The 11,806-nt window shown below is 44.6% G+C and overlaps 1 long non-coding RNA gene across 1 annotated transcript in view; it reads right to left on the bottom strand.

Annotated features, from left to right (window-relative positions):
• Positions 1 to 392: 392 nt before the first annotated feature.
• Positions 393 to 11,806, bottom strand: part of LOC309664512 — a 174,995-nt gene continuing 163,581 nt past the window's right edge. Inside the window, exons 2-6 of the long non-coding RNA XR_014265862.1 lie at positions 3,987 to 8,646; positions 2,107 to 2,338; positions 1,700 to 1,816; positions 1,318 to 1,450; positions 393 to 603 (exon numbers count right to left, since the gene is read on the bottom strand). This is a non-coding gene — a long non-coding RNA (uncharacterized lncRNA). The remainder of the gene's footprint in view (positions 604 to 1,317; positions 1,451 to 1,699; positions 1,817 to 2,106; positions 2,339 to 3,986; positions 8,647 to 11,806) is intronic.

Raw genomic sequence — 11,806 nt, 5'->3', positions numbered from 1 at the left:
AATTGGTGATGACCTTGTCACTATCTTAAAGACTTTGGGCAAGCTGAGGCAGGTAACCAAACAGGACCCTCAGACTTTAGGTTTTAGAGGTTTACAAAGTGGCACAATTAAGAATACTAGATAAACTGGCATCTTGGTGAGTCCTGTCGGTGGGATAACAGTCAGAAGCATCACTGCCCCAAATGTTCCTCTTCTATGGAATCACAGAGAACTTGCATCATTCAAAATGGTGCTGTAGATACAAGAATATTAACTTAATCATCTATAATATGCACATTAACATCTTTTTGTTGTCTTGCTTCAAGGAGAAGGAAAATGAGATGGGCTGGCTTGTGTGCTATCTCCTCTATATATTATTTGATTAGTCAGGACACTTTCAATTCAAACCAGTATTAATAAGAAAATGGGAATTTATTGAATTATGTAACTGAAAAGTTTATCTATCTTCAGGCATAGCTGGATCCAGGCACTCCACTGATGCTATCAGAACTTAGCCTCATTCTTTCCCTCTCAGTTCAGCTCTCCTCCATGTTGGCTCTTTTATCAGGCAGGCTCACGACTGGGGGCAGATGCTAGGAGGTTCAGGCTTATTCTTCATCCTCCCTGAAACCCCAGAAAAAGAAGTCTCTGTCATAACAGTTTAAACAAACATCCCCTATTTGAGTCTTCTGAGCTGGACTTGGATCACATACACGAATCTGGACCAGTCACTGGGACATGGTGGGGGGTGGGGCGTTGGTTCATTCCTCCAGGCCTGGGGCAGGTGCCCAGCGCTGGATCCAGACATGAAGGTAGTCAGAGATTTAAGAGCAGAGAAGTAAGAGCTTTTCTAGAAAAATATGGACTATATGATTAAAAGAAGGGAGAATAAACCCTAGGCAGGAAAGCAATTGTGCCCAATTCAGCATATAATTATCAACAGACTAATATTCACAACTGGTCTATTTTGAACTTCATAATTCAGGTTGATTAACGGGACCAGTGCTTTGCAACTTTTTTATATCTTAATTCACATATAAGAATTATAATGTGCGTACGCAGCCTGGGGTAAGGGGAAGGGTGGGGGAGGAATTTGGGATCCCAGCAGAGGCTGCTGTAGGATTGATTGGCCAGGGACTCCAAATGTCCCAAGTTCTGCGAGAAGCAATAACTTGTGTTGGGGTCAGATCTCGGGAATCTCTATGTTTAGGGCATAATACTGGTACTTAAGGCCCAAAGTGGCCATTTAGTAATTTAAAAAATATATGACAGCATAGTTCAAAGTTTATTGTGACCTGTATCCTAATACCTTCCCCTCCTCACCACACCCCACCTCACCTCCAAAAAGGCAATCGTTCATTGAGCAATTATTAACTGAGCACATGATGTGTGTCAAGTGCTGTTTTAGGCCCTTGGAATACATCAGTGAATAAAACAAAGATCTTCGTCTGGCTGTGTTTCTTTCAAATACCTGTAGGTCAGTAGAGACAGACAATAAGCAATAAACATAATAAATCAGTAAATTATAAAATGTATTAGAAGGTGGTAAGTGTTAGAGAAAGACAGAAAAAGTAGAGCAAGGGAAAAAGGTTATTTCAAGAAGGATTCTTGAAATGCCTCTGCCTCCAGTAGTTTGAGTCTACAAATTTCAGGAGACTTAAGAATGGTTCACCCCCTTTACGAAGTGTTTCAATATCCAGCTCTGGGCATCAGAGCATACCTGGACGCTCCAAGCCTGGGTCTGCAATGGCAAGGAAGGCCAAGGCTTTTGCACAGAAGTACAGCTAATGTCAAATACCAACATGGAAATGCCAATATGTTCTCTCACACTTCAGACCTGGAAGGGACATTCAAGGTTAAAGTCCCCCTCCTCCAGCTTGTGCAGTGGATGAGGGTGGCACCAGGCTCGCCTCTGACTGGGGCTCTTGTGTGACGGCACACAAGTCTCAGCAGGGGGCTGTATTGGTTATCTCTAACTGCATGATAAACTATCCCAACATTTAGTAGCTTAAAACAGTGACTTTTCAAATCTCGCAGTTCCTGTGGGTCAGGCATGGGCATAGTTTAGAGAGGTCCTCTCCTTCAGGGTCATGCACAGGCTGTGATGGAGTTATTGGCTCCACTCACCTGCAAACCTGTAACAGAGGTTCAACTGAGGCAGGATCCACTTCCAAGTTCACTGGTGGTTGTCCGCAGGGCTCAGTTCCTCCAGGCCTGTTAGAGTGAGGGCCTCAGCCCCTTACCGGCTGTTGCCCAGAAGCCACCCGCAGACCCTTGCTACGTGGGCCTCTCCAACATGGCGACTTCTTCATCAAAGCCGGTGAGAGAGAGTGTGTGCCAGGAAGATGGAAGTTGCAATCTTGTAACCCAAACATAGAGCAAGTCAGCAGACCCAACCTGCGCCCAGGGCAAGGATGGCATCAGGGTGTGTCTACCAGGAGGTGGGAATTGTTGTGAGCCGTCCTCAAAGTCAGCCTGTCTGAGGACCCTGGACTCTGCGTTCAGGATTTCTCTGAGTCTTGCTGCCTGGGTTCCTGGCACTCTGTTTTCTACTAAGTGACAATACAGCCCATTTCCACCCTGTGATTCCCTTAGTTGTGAACACCAGGGCGCTCTTTCATTCTCTCCCTCCTTCTGCTCCTCCAGGTTTCTCTTCTCTTAGTGAAGTTCACCAAGGAGATCCCCATCACTCACCCTCCCTTGGAGGGTCCGCATTGGGTCCACAGTCGGGTCCACATGATCACACAGCTGTCACTTACCCTACTGTTTACAACTCCATTTCAAATCTCCTAGCCCCAGCCAGACCCAACACCTACCAAACCCACTGAGACTTGGGGAGGGGAAGCTTTCACTACAGGGAATTTGGAACAGGAAGCATTTGTCGAACTGAGAAGTGAGGCCCCGACAGGGAAGATCAGTGGAAACGCTTGGTCAGTGTTCACTGCTATGGGGCATTTGCTGAGAGGACGGTTTCTCACAAGCTCTCAGATAAATGGTGATAATGGATGATTCTCAATAAAGAGTATTCTAACAGCCCCGTTCCAGCCAGGTCTATGCAAGTCAAATTGCATTGCAAAGAATAAGATACAACTGAGCTTTCCTTCTGAGATCCAAATAAGGCAATTCCACAATTGATAGGGCATGGAATTGGGGGATGGCTGTGGTCTGTGTCACATTCCATTCATAATGGGACATACAGATAAACTGAATGGTGTTATGTCTGTGGTCTACAAACTAACACTATTCTGAAAGCATCCAAATGAAAAGTAAGATGGGCTGACATACACCTCCTGGTCCCTCCTCTTTAGTGCATTTTGCATATTTTATTATATGTTTTCTTTAAAACTCCCCTTTTCTATTTTGGCATCCAACCATAGTGGCCATTTTGAAACTCTGTCTGCTAAACATTTGAATCACTTATGTCTTTTGTCTCCCTTGCCTCCCTCCCTCCCTCCCTCCCTTCCTTCCTTTCTTTTTGCTATGATGCCACCCCTCTCATAACCTCAAATGCTCTTTGTAAACTCAGCTGACTTTTCCAAAGCAGTTTTACAAAACTCATCAGAGGGAGGCAGGTGGTGGCTACAATGCATTCCCCACAGCCCTGTGTGCTTCTCACCAAACTGAATCCCTTGAAGCCTGGACGTCCTGACATTGTGTGGCCTCCACCACAAGATTAAGGCATCTGGCTTCTTAGGGGAGGATGCCACTGACACCTCCTACTTCTATTCTTCTTGAGGTACCCATGTTTCTTTAAATTTATTTCTCCTCTTATCCTTACAGCTAGTTTTTGAAGAAAGCTTTCATTTCTACTTGGAGTCTCAAACATGTTGATAATGTCTCCTTTAGCTATTCTTTTTAAAGAAATTGTACTGTTTTTTTTCTTTAATTATGTGTTTGTGTACACATTTTTCTCTCATTGGAGCATAGTCATTGTGTTAGTTTACCAGGACTGCCATAACAAAGTACCACAGACTGGGTGGCTTAAACAACAGAAATTCATTTCTTACAGTTCTGGAGGCTAGAAGTCCGTGATCCAAGTGTCAGCAGGATTGGTTTCTTCTGAGGCCTCGTTCCTTGGCTTGGGGATGACTGTCTCCTCCTGTGTCTTCACATGGTCTTCCCTCCATGCAAATGTCTGTGTCCTAATCTCTTCTTCTTATAAGGACAGCAGTCCTACTGGATTGGGGCCCATCCTATGACCTCATTTTAACTTAATCACCTCTCTAAAGGCCCCATCTCCAAATATAGTCATGTTCTGTGGTCCTGGGGTTTGGATGTCAACATATGAGTTTTCGGGGGGGCACTTTTCAGCCCATAACAGTCATAAAATACAGATAAGCAAAAAGAAGATTAAAAAGGCTCATGTAATCTCAGAATTTTTGGCCTTCCAGTGGCTTCTGGTTGTGCTTAGCATAAATTCCAGGCCTCTTACTTCAGCTGCAATTCCCTACCTATTCTGCCCTCATCTCTCTCATTCATCTCCTCTCTCCCTCACTCCCAGCCCACTGGCTTCCCTGCGCAAGCCTGGGCCTGTCCTTCTCAGGGCCTTTGCATGGGCTATTCCCAGGTGTGTGCATAGCTGTTGGCTTTCTGGTCATGGACTCAGCTCAAATACAGAAGATCATAGAGGCTTCTGTGACCCCTGCCTAATGTCTCTCTCTCCCCAGGCATTCTAGAGCAGAGCTTCTCCACCCAGCTCTACTGACATCTTGGGCTGGTCAATTCTCTGCTGAGCAGGCATTCAGTGAGCATTAGCTGTTATTATTCTCTCTCATTACCCTGATGTTTTCCTATATATGTGTTTGTTTATTAGTCTGTGAATGTCACAAGGCAGGTGCCTAGAACACTGCACAGCACATAGTAGGTGCTCAGTAACTGCATGTTGAAAGAAGGGGTGGCCCTACTAGGATAGAAGGGCGCTGCCTGTTGTGTTCAGAGACACACCTCTAGTGCAGGTGGCACACGGCACCTGGTGCATAGTAGGTGTTCAATAAATATGTTTTGAATGAATAGAATATTTACTGTAAACTGGCCCATGCAGGTATATATTTCCTCAACCTGCTTTTCCTTATTGATTGCCCTTCCTGCCATCCTTTTCTTTTTTTCCCAGGAACTTTTGAGGAAATCAGAGAACAGACCTGGCCTCTTCTCCTTCTCTGATGTGACTCCTACATCCAGGTGGCCTTTAAGGTCCCTGACCCCTCAAGTTTCCAAGTCCAAGCTTGATCTCCCCTCCCCCAAGCCCTGGTCCCCACTCCTCTCCCATCTCAATCCACGCCCTGGGGCAGTGACCATCTTGCCTGCTTCCTGAAACGAGCCATGGCCTCCTGCTTCCATGGCTTACAGGCGAGTGTGTGGTCACAACACCCTACGAGTGGAGTCACAATCACCCAGAGAAGCGTAGAGGATATTCAGTCCCCAAATGTCATGCCTGTTACTGCGTGGAAGATACCAAATACCTGTTTCGTGAGCATCTCAACCAGCCAACCACACAGCGAAGGACGGTTCACAATATCCATAAGTGACATGCGTGGTCTGGGTCCCGGTCTAGTTCTGTCATCATACCACGTTAGTTCTCTGTGCCGGGAGGAGGTGGAACAGGGCATTTCTAGTTAAAAGTGACAAAACACACTGGTGCTTGCTGTGCACCCAGCACAGTTCCAAGTGCTGATTGCCTCCGGGAATTCCCCAACCACTCCACAGGGTGGGCTGCTGTGCTAGCACCTCCACTTCACGGATGAGGAAACTGAAGTCGCAGAACGGTGAAATAACTTGCTCCAGCTCTAGGATGGCCAGCCTGTCCCAGTTTGCCTGGGACTTGCCTGGTTTCAGCACCGAATGTGCCATATCTCAGCAAACTTCTTGGTCCCTGGCAAATCAGGACAGTTGGTTACCCAGCCCAGATCACCCCTCTTCTAAGTAGCAGAGCTGGAATTTGATCCTAGTCAGTGGACTCCGGAGTCCATACTCTTAACTGCTATGGAAAACAACGTACAGTAACCAAGGACAACTCAACCCATCAATTAATCAATTTCAGGGAGATATTCTGAAATGAATCTTACTTTCATAATGACAAAAAGAGGGTGGGTCGACACCAAAACCATAGGGATTGCAGAGGAAATAAAACCGCTATTTCCCCTTTACCTAAAATTATCCAGTTTATGCCTTAATCCGCCCCCCTTGTCATGGACCATAAAGACCTAGTCACTCACTTTATGATCTTGATCCAGCAGGTGTCTCCATCTCTAAGAGGATGAATCAATTATTTCGCATGTTAATACCAGGTGAACATAAAGCGTGCCTTGCATTTAGCTTCCCCGCTGCATCACATACTTGGCAAAGCCTAAAGAAAACTGCTCCTTAAGTATTTCCTCCAACCAACAGGATTATTTCCTGTAGCTAATGATATGGCTTAGAATAATAAAATAGGAACTTGAGGTCAGCTTTTGGACTGAGTTTAAATGTCTTTAAAGGGAGGAAAAAAAGCACCCCAGCTAAGCTTGATTATTGTTATTTGTCTTTTGCTCAATATATATTAACCTCATCATAAATATGCAACCACGTCCCCTGGCTTACTGGCTTTTTCTTAATATAAGAGTGGCATTCTTGGCCTCTCTCTGACCCCCAAAATCTTGGCTAAAATCTGCTCAGGGGTCTTGGGCTGCTTGGCACTCTCTCTTTGGCCAACTGGTCTTCGTAAATCTGATTCTCAAACAGCCCATGAAAAAGGGGGTGGCATGTATCCCCCTCAATTCTGAATGTTACTGGGCTTGGTCCTTGCCTTAGACTGTCAGGGGACATTGGTGATATTTGAGACAATAAGAAACCTCGGAGGTTAACGAAGAACCATCCTCCTTGAGATTTAACCAAGCTTTAGAACAAGTTTTCATAGTTTACTGTGCATAAGAATCAGCTGGGGACTTTATTATGCTTCCCCAGTCCCACCTGGAGATTCTGATTCAGGAGAGCCAATGTGGAGTCAGGCATCTTTGTTTCTGACAAGGCCCTCAGATGATCCTGACGGGCTTTGCAATCACACCGTGAGAAGCTCTGCCCTGAGATGTCAATTCAGGTTCCTCTCACGTGTGCTTCTGCAAAATTTCCCATTTAAGAAAAAATGGAAATCTACAATGTAAAGTGTTTGCCCTATTTTCTTGTTGTTGTATGTTTTGTTTAACTCCCCAATCCTGGGTATTTGAGCAGGCATGTCATCACACCACACATTCATATGCCTCTGTGTAACCCACTCATTTTCATGGCTGTATAGTATTCCAGAATATATACAGTAACATCCAGGTTGGTTGCAGCTTTGGGTAACTATGAACAATGCTACTATGAACATTTTTCTACATGTGAGCTTTCTTTAAAAGATCTAAAAAGCAGAAGCCCATCTTTGTAAAGGCCATCTCCAGTGAAGGCAAGTGTCAAGGATGGACTGGTTAGAGATGCTGGTGGGAAAAAGGGACAAGCAGGGCAGAGTAGGGAGCTCTCTGCAAAGAGATAAACATGTCTAAGTTATCACTTTTTAAATATTAATGAATTCAAATAAAATAAAGAAAAGTTATGAGACTAGATTTAAGGAAATATCTGAGCTGGAAGGCTCTAGCTAATCAATGCTCTAATTTCATAGTTGAGGCCCTGTGAAGTGATTTGCCCTTCAGAAAGGGCAGAAAGAAGAGCAGAAAGAAGAAAGAAAAAAAAATGGACTAAGTTATTTCATCAGGAAGTACTGTTTCTGAGAGGTTGGTAACACTGTGAACAAGCTATGTAGGTCAAACTGTTGCTAACAGTTGTTATGTCTTTTCCACATTTGCATTGTAGTATCCCTGCATTTGAAATGAGAAGAGAAAATTGGTGTTCCAAATGTTTTTCCAAATGTTGTGTCTGAGCCCTGCTGGCTCTGTCATTTCAGCTGTATCAGTGATGGAGAGAGATGTCAGCTACATAGCCAGGCCAGAGTCTGAGGCTGAAATTAAAGTGGGTCCCAAGATGCACATGCCCACACACTAGCTCCCCAAGATGCAGGTGCCCACATGTCAGGTCCCCAATAATCAGGTGCCCTCACTCCAGCTCAGTTCTGTGGGCACATGGTAAATACAACTAAGAACAGCACAGTCCCCTTCTTTGGGGGTGAGGTGGAGACAGTCATTTAGCCACACTCTAGTTTAATGAGGTATCCCTTTCTTCACACATTTAGCATGCATTCAACAGGCACTGGGTTCTATTAAGTGGGTGCACAAGATGAAGATGACAGTGTCCTGTCACCAAGTAGCTAGCAGGCCAGTGGGGAGATGAACAGGAGATGACTGAAAACGAGGACATGTGATAAAGGTGAAGTACACACAAAAAGATAAAACTGGGGCTTCCCTGGTGGCGCCGTGGTTGAGAGTCTGCCTGCCAATGCAGGGGACACGGGTTCGAGCCCTGGTCTGGGAGGATCCCACATGCCGCGGAGCAACTGGGCCCGTGAGCCACAATTACTGAGCCTGCGCGTCTGGAGCAGGTGCTCCGCAACAAGAGAGGCCGCGATAGTGAGAGGCCCGCGCACCGCGATGAAGAGTGGCCCCCACTTGCCGCAACTGGAGAAAGCCCTTGCACAGAAACGAAGACCCAACACAGCCAAAAATAAATAAATAAATAAATTAAAAAAAAAAAAAAAAAAAAAACCTACCCAGATTCTCAGCCTTCACCATGGTGTTTAGGCCTGATTTCATTTAATTAGTGGTGGTATGTAAAACATTACTTCCTTTAAAAAAAAAAAAAAAGATAAAACTGTAAAATCTTTGCAATTACCTCCTTCTTCATGGTCAAACCTCGACTGCCCAAAAGGCTCCCAGCTGCCTGACCCCTAGTATCAATGCAAAGATGCCAAGAGGCAGGCCACCACCAGAGGGCAGTGTGGGGATGTTGGCCTGCACATGCTCAGTTTTTTGGTTTCGCCACCATTCCAGGATTGAAGATTACAAAGTAGATTTTGATTTCAGCATCAAAATCAATTATTAATTTTTCTTTGTCTAAGAAATAGTGTGTATTGCTTCTACAATGCTTAAGCTATAGGAGCTACACTCCTATAGCTTAATACATAGGCTGAAAAATAAAATGAAGCTCCACAACTTTCTCCCTGGGTTGCAAAATTTGTATTATCCAAACAAACATTTTTCATTGTTTTTCTTTCACTTTTTTTTCTCTTGCTGGTGTACAGAGACATAAAGCCTTGTCTGTAACAACCATATGAAAAAGTGTAATCATTTTGATTTAAAAATGAAATAAAACAAAATGGAAAAGTAATATTTTTCCATTTCTCTACAGTTTAACTTAATTTGCTTCAGACCTCTGTGGACATATAGATTTTTATGATTAGGCTCATGGAGTAAAAGGATCATTAATACAGAAACAATGGTTTCACCAAACCACCAATGGGCCACTTTGCCTAGGGTTTCTCTCTGGTGTTCAGAAATTCCTTGGGTGAAAGAGCAATGCAACTTGACAGAAAATGCTAATTCTCCAGGAAATTGATGAAGACTGTCCATTTCCTGCCTGCCAGTGGGTTATGGAGGAAGAAACATGTAGTCAGTAGAGAATATATACTGTAACATACTCTCATATACTGTTTACTCTGATTTAAATTAAAGAAGAGGGCAGGCAGGGTTGAGGCAAACTCATTGTACAGTAGAGGATCCCAGCTAAGTGCTCCAGGTGACAGTTGAAAAAAATGCAAGGTCCCTGCCAAAACACTCTGGTTCCTTTAAGAACCCAAATTTGGCAAAAACTTCAACGCAGTAAAAATCACCATAGCTAGGTTTCTGATTTCATTTTTCCTTGAAACTATATGGGAGGTAGCCTGGCTTTGGCATGACTTTAAGAGTAGAAGTGGTAAATAGTCATCTTACATTCCAACTTCTAGTCACTGTGAGACCTTGCACAATCTGTGTACTTTCCTTCCCCAAATATATAAATGATATTTTAACATGGATATGGATGAATTTGGCCTGATAGGTACCTGGAAGAGACGCATCTAAGTTTTACTTTTAGAAAATTATTAAAGTTTTGCTAAAGAATTTTATTAACAAAAACTTCTAGATAAATGCTTTGTAATAAAGTTAAGGATAAATTTATATTGTCTCCTTTGCCTTTCAGAAATTTCCTTCACTTTGCAAAAAAAGAAAAAGGGAGTATATAATTTTTGACTCAGCAAATAACTGTGATTAATTTGATGTCTCTAAACTGGATGCTTTTAAGAGAAAGAGGCCAAGATTTTTTTGTTCTTGTTTTTGTTTTATTTTTCAAACTCGTGGACTAATAAAATTTTGATATTTCTTTGTAAGAAATGTGGTAGCAGAAAGAAAGATTAATATTTAACACATATCAAAAAATTAACCATTGTGCCCAAGGCATTGCATTAGTTGTAGAGAAGCAGAAGTTCCACATGAAAGAGTTCCAACATTAAGAAGTCAAGGGGGTCATGAGGGAGAATGGGGAGAGTATGACCTTTTCCATCAGCCAGACCTGAGTGTGAATCCCGATTCAGCCACTTACAAGCTGTGTGATCTTGGATAAATTTCTTAACCTCTCTGAACCTTTGTTTCTGAATATAACAATCATCATAATCCCGCTTTTGTAGGGCTGTGGCTTGACAAGAACATGCCTTCAGCTGATAATTCAGTACATAGTTGTTGCCCAATACAATGTCCACTGTCCTGGGATGGCACTGCTGCCCTTGAAGTGAAAACAACCGAGTTGGGATCTAGAGAAGCAAATGCACCCTTTCCAACCCCAGGTCTGTATTTCCAACTACCTGCGGGGTGTTTCTACTTGGATGCTTTTCCCCCAAATTCAAAGTGTAGGAAACAAAGCTCTCCTTTCAGTCTCTAGGATGTGCTAGTTTCTGTGGAAGGTATGTCACTTTCCTGGTGACTCAGGCTCAGCCTCACCCCCAGCAGGGTCTTGCTAATTCTCCTCCTGAGTCCAGCGGGCTCTTTCTCTGGGGTCTCTTCCCTCCCCGTCTCTCCTTTCCAGCTGCCTGTGAGCTGCCCACCCCTGATGCTGGGCTGCCGCTGTCTCTCCCTCAGGTGTCTTACCTTTTCACGAGACCCACCTGCCTCAGATCACTGCTTTCCAGCCCTTCCTGCTCAGGTGTTACCAGGAAAAGACTGACCTCTGCCTTCACAATGTGGCCCTAACCTGCTTCCCTAATGTCAACCTGCAAGGCTCCAGTCTGCTCCTTTGGGACAGATAAACTGTGCCTTTGAAGGACAGCGTGGATGCCCTCCACTGCGCCTCTGGCCATGGCATTCCCTCCCTCAGTCCCCGACCGAACCCAACCACCCCTGGAGGCCAACACAAGCCAGACGTCCTCCTTAGAGTCTCCCTGCTCTCCGTTTCCCCTGGGGCACTGCTGCCAGTTTTCTGTGGCCTTGGACGGTTGACGATCTCTCCGTAAAAGGTCTTCTCTCCAGCCCAGTTATGGATTCCCTGATGATGGTTTCTAGTCAAACTTCTGTAGTTTCCAGCAGCACCCTCAGCCATAAGCATGCCTTGTGGCAAATAAACACATGGGTGCAGAGAAGGCAAGACACTTGCTGAAGATCCCCCAGCCCAGCAAGAGCAGAGGGGTCTGGAACCCGGCTCTGCAGGCAGCCCCCTGGCACCCTTCCCACATCCTAAGATAGCATGAAATTAGCGATCCCCAGGTCCTGCACTAGTGGCTCAGAGCCTCTGGAAACTCTGGTCACACACAGACTCTAGTCTGTGGTTCCCCTGGGAAGATAAAAGTAGAAGTTGGGCTTGGGCAGCAAGTTCTGCCCACTCCCCCATGCCCCTGGTGAAA

This window comes from Balaenoptera physalus (assembly GCF_965194825.1).
Source record: "Balaenoptera physalus genome assembly, chromosome: 7".
Taxonomy (NCBI): Eukaryota; Metazoa; Chordata; class Mammalia; order Artiodactyla; family Balaenopteridae; genus Balaenoptera; species Balaenoptera physalus.
The sequence above is the reverse complement of the archived record's forward strand: the minus strand, read 5'-3'. Positions and strand labels throughout refer to the sequence as shown.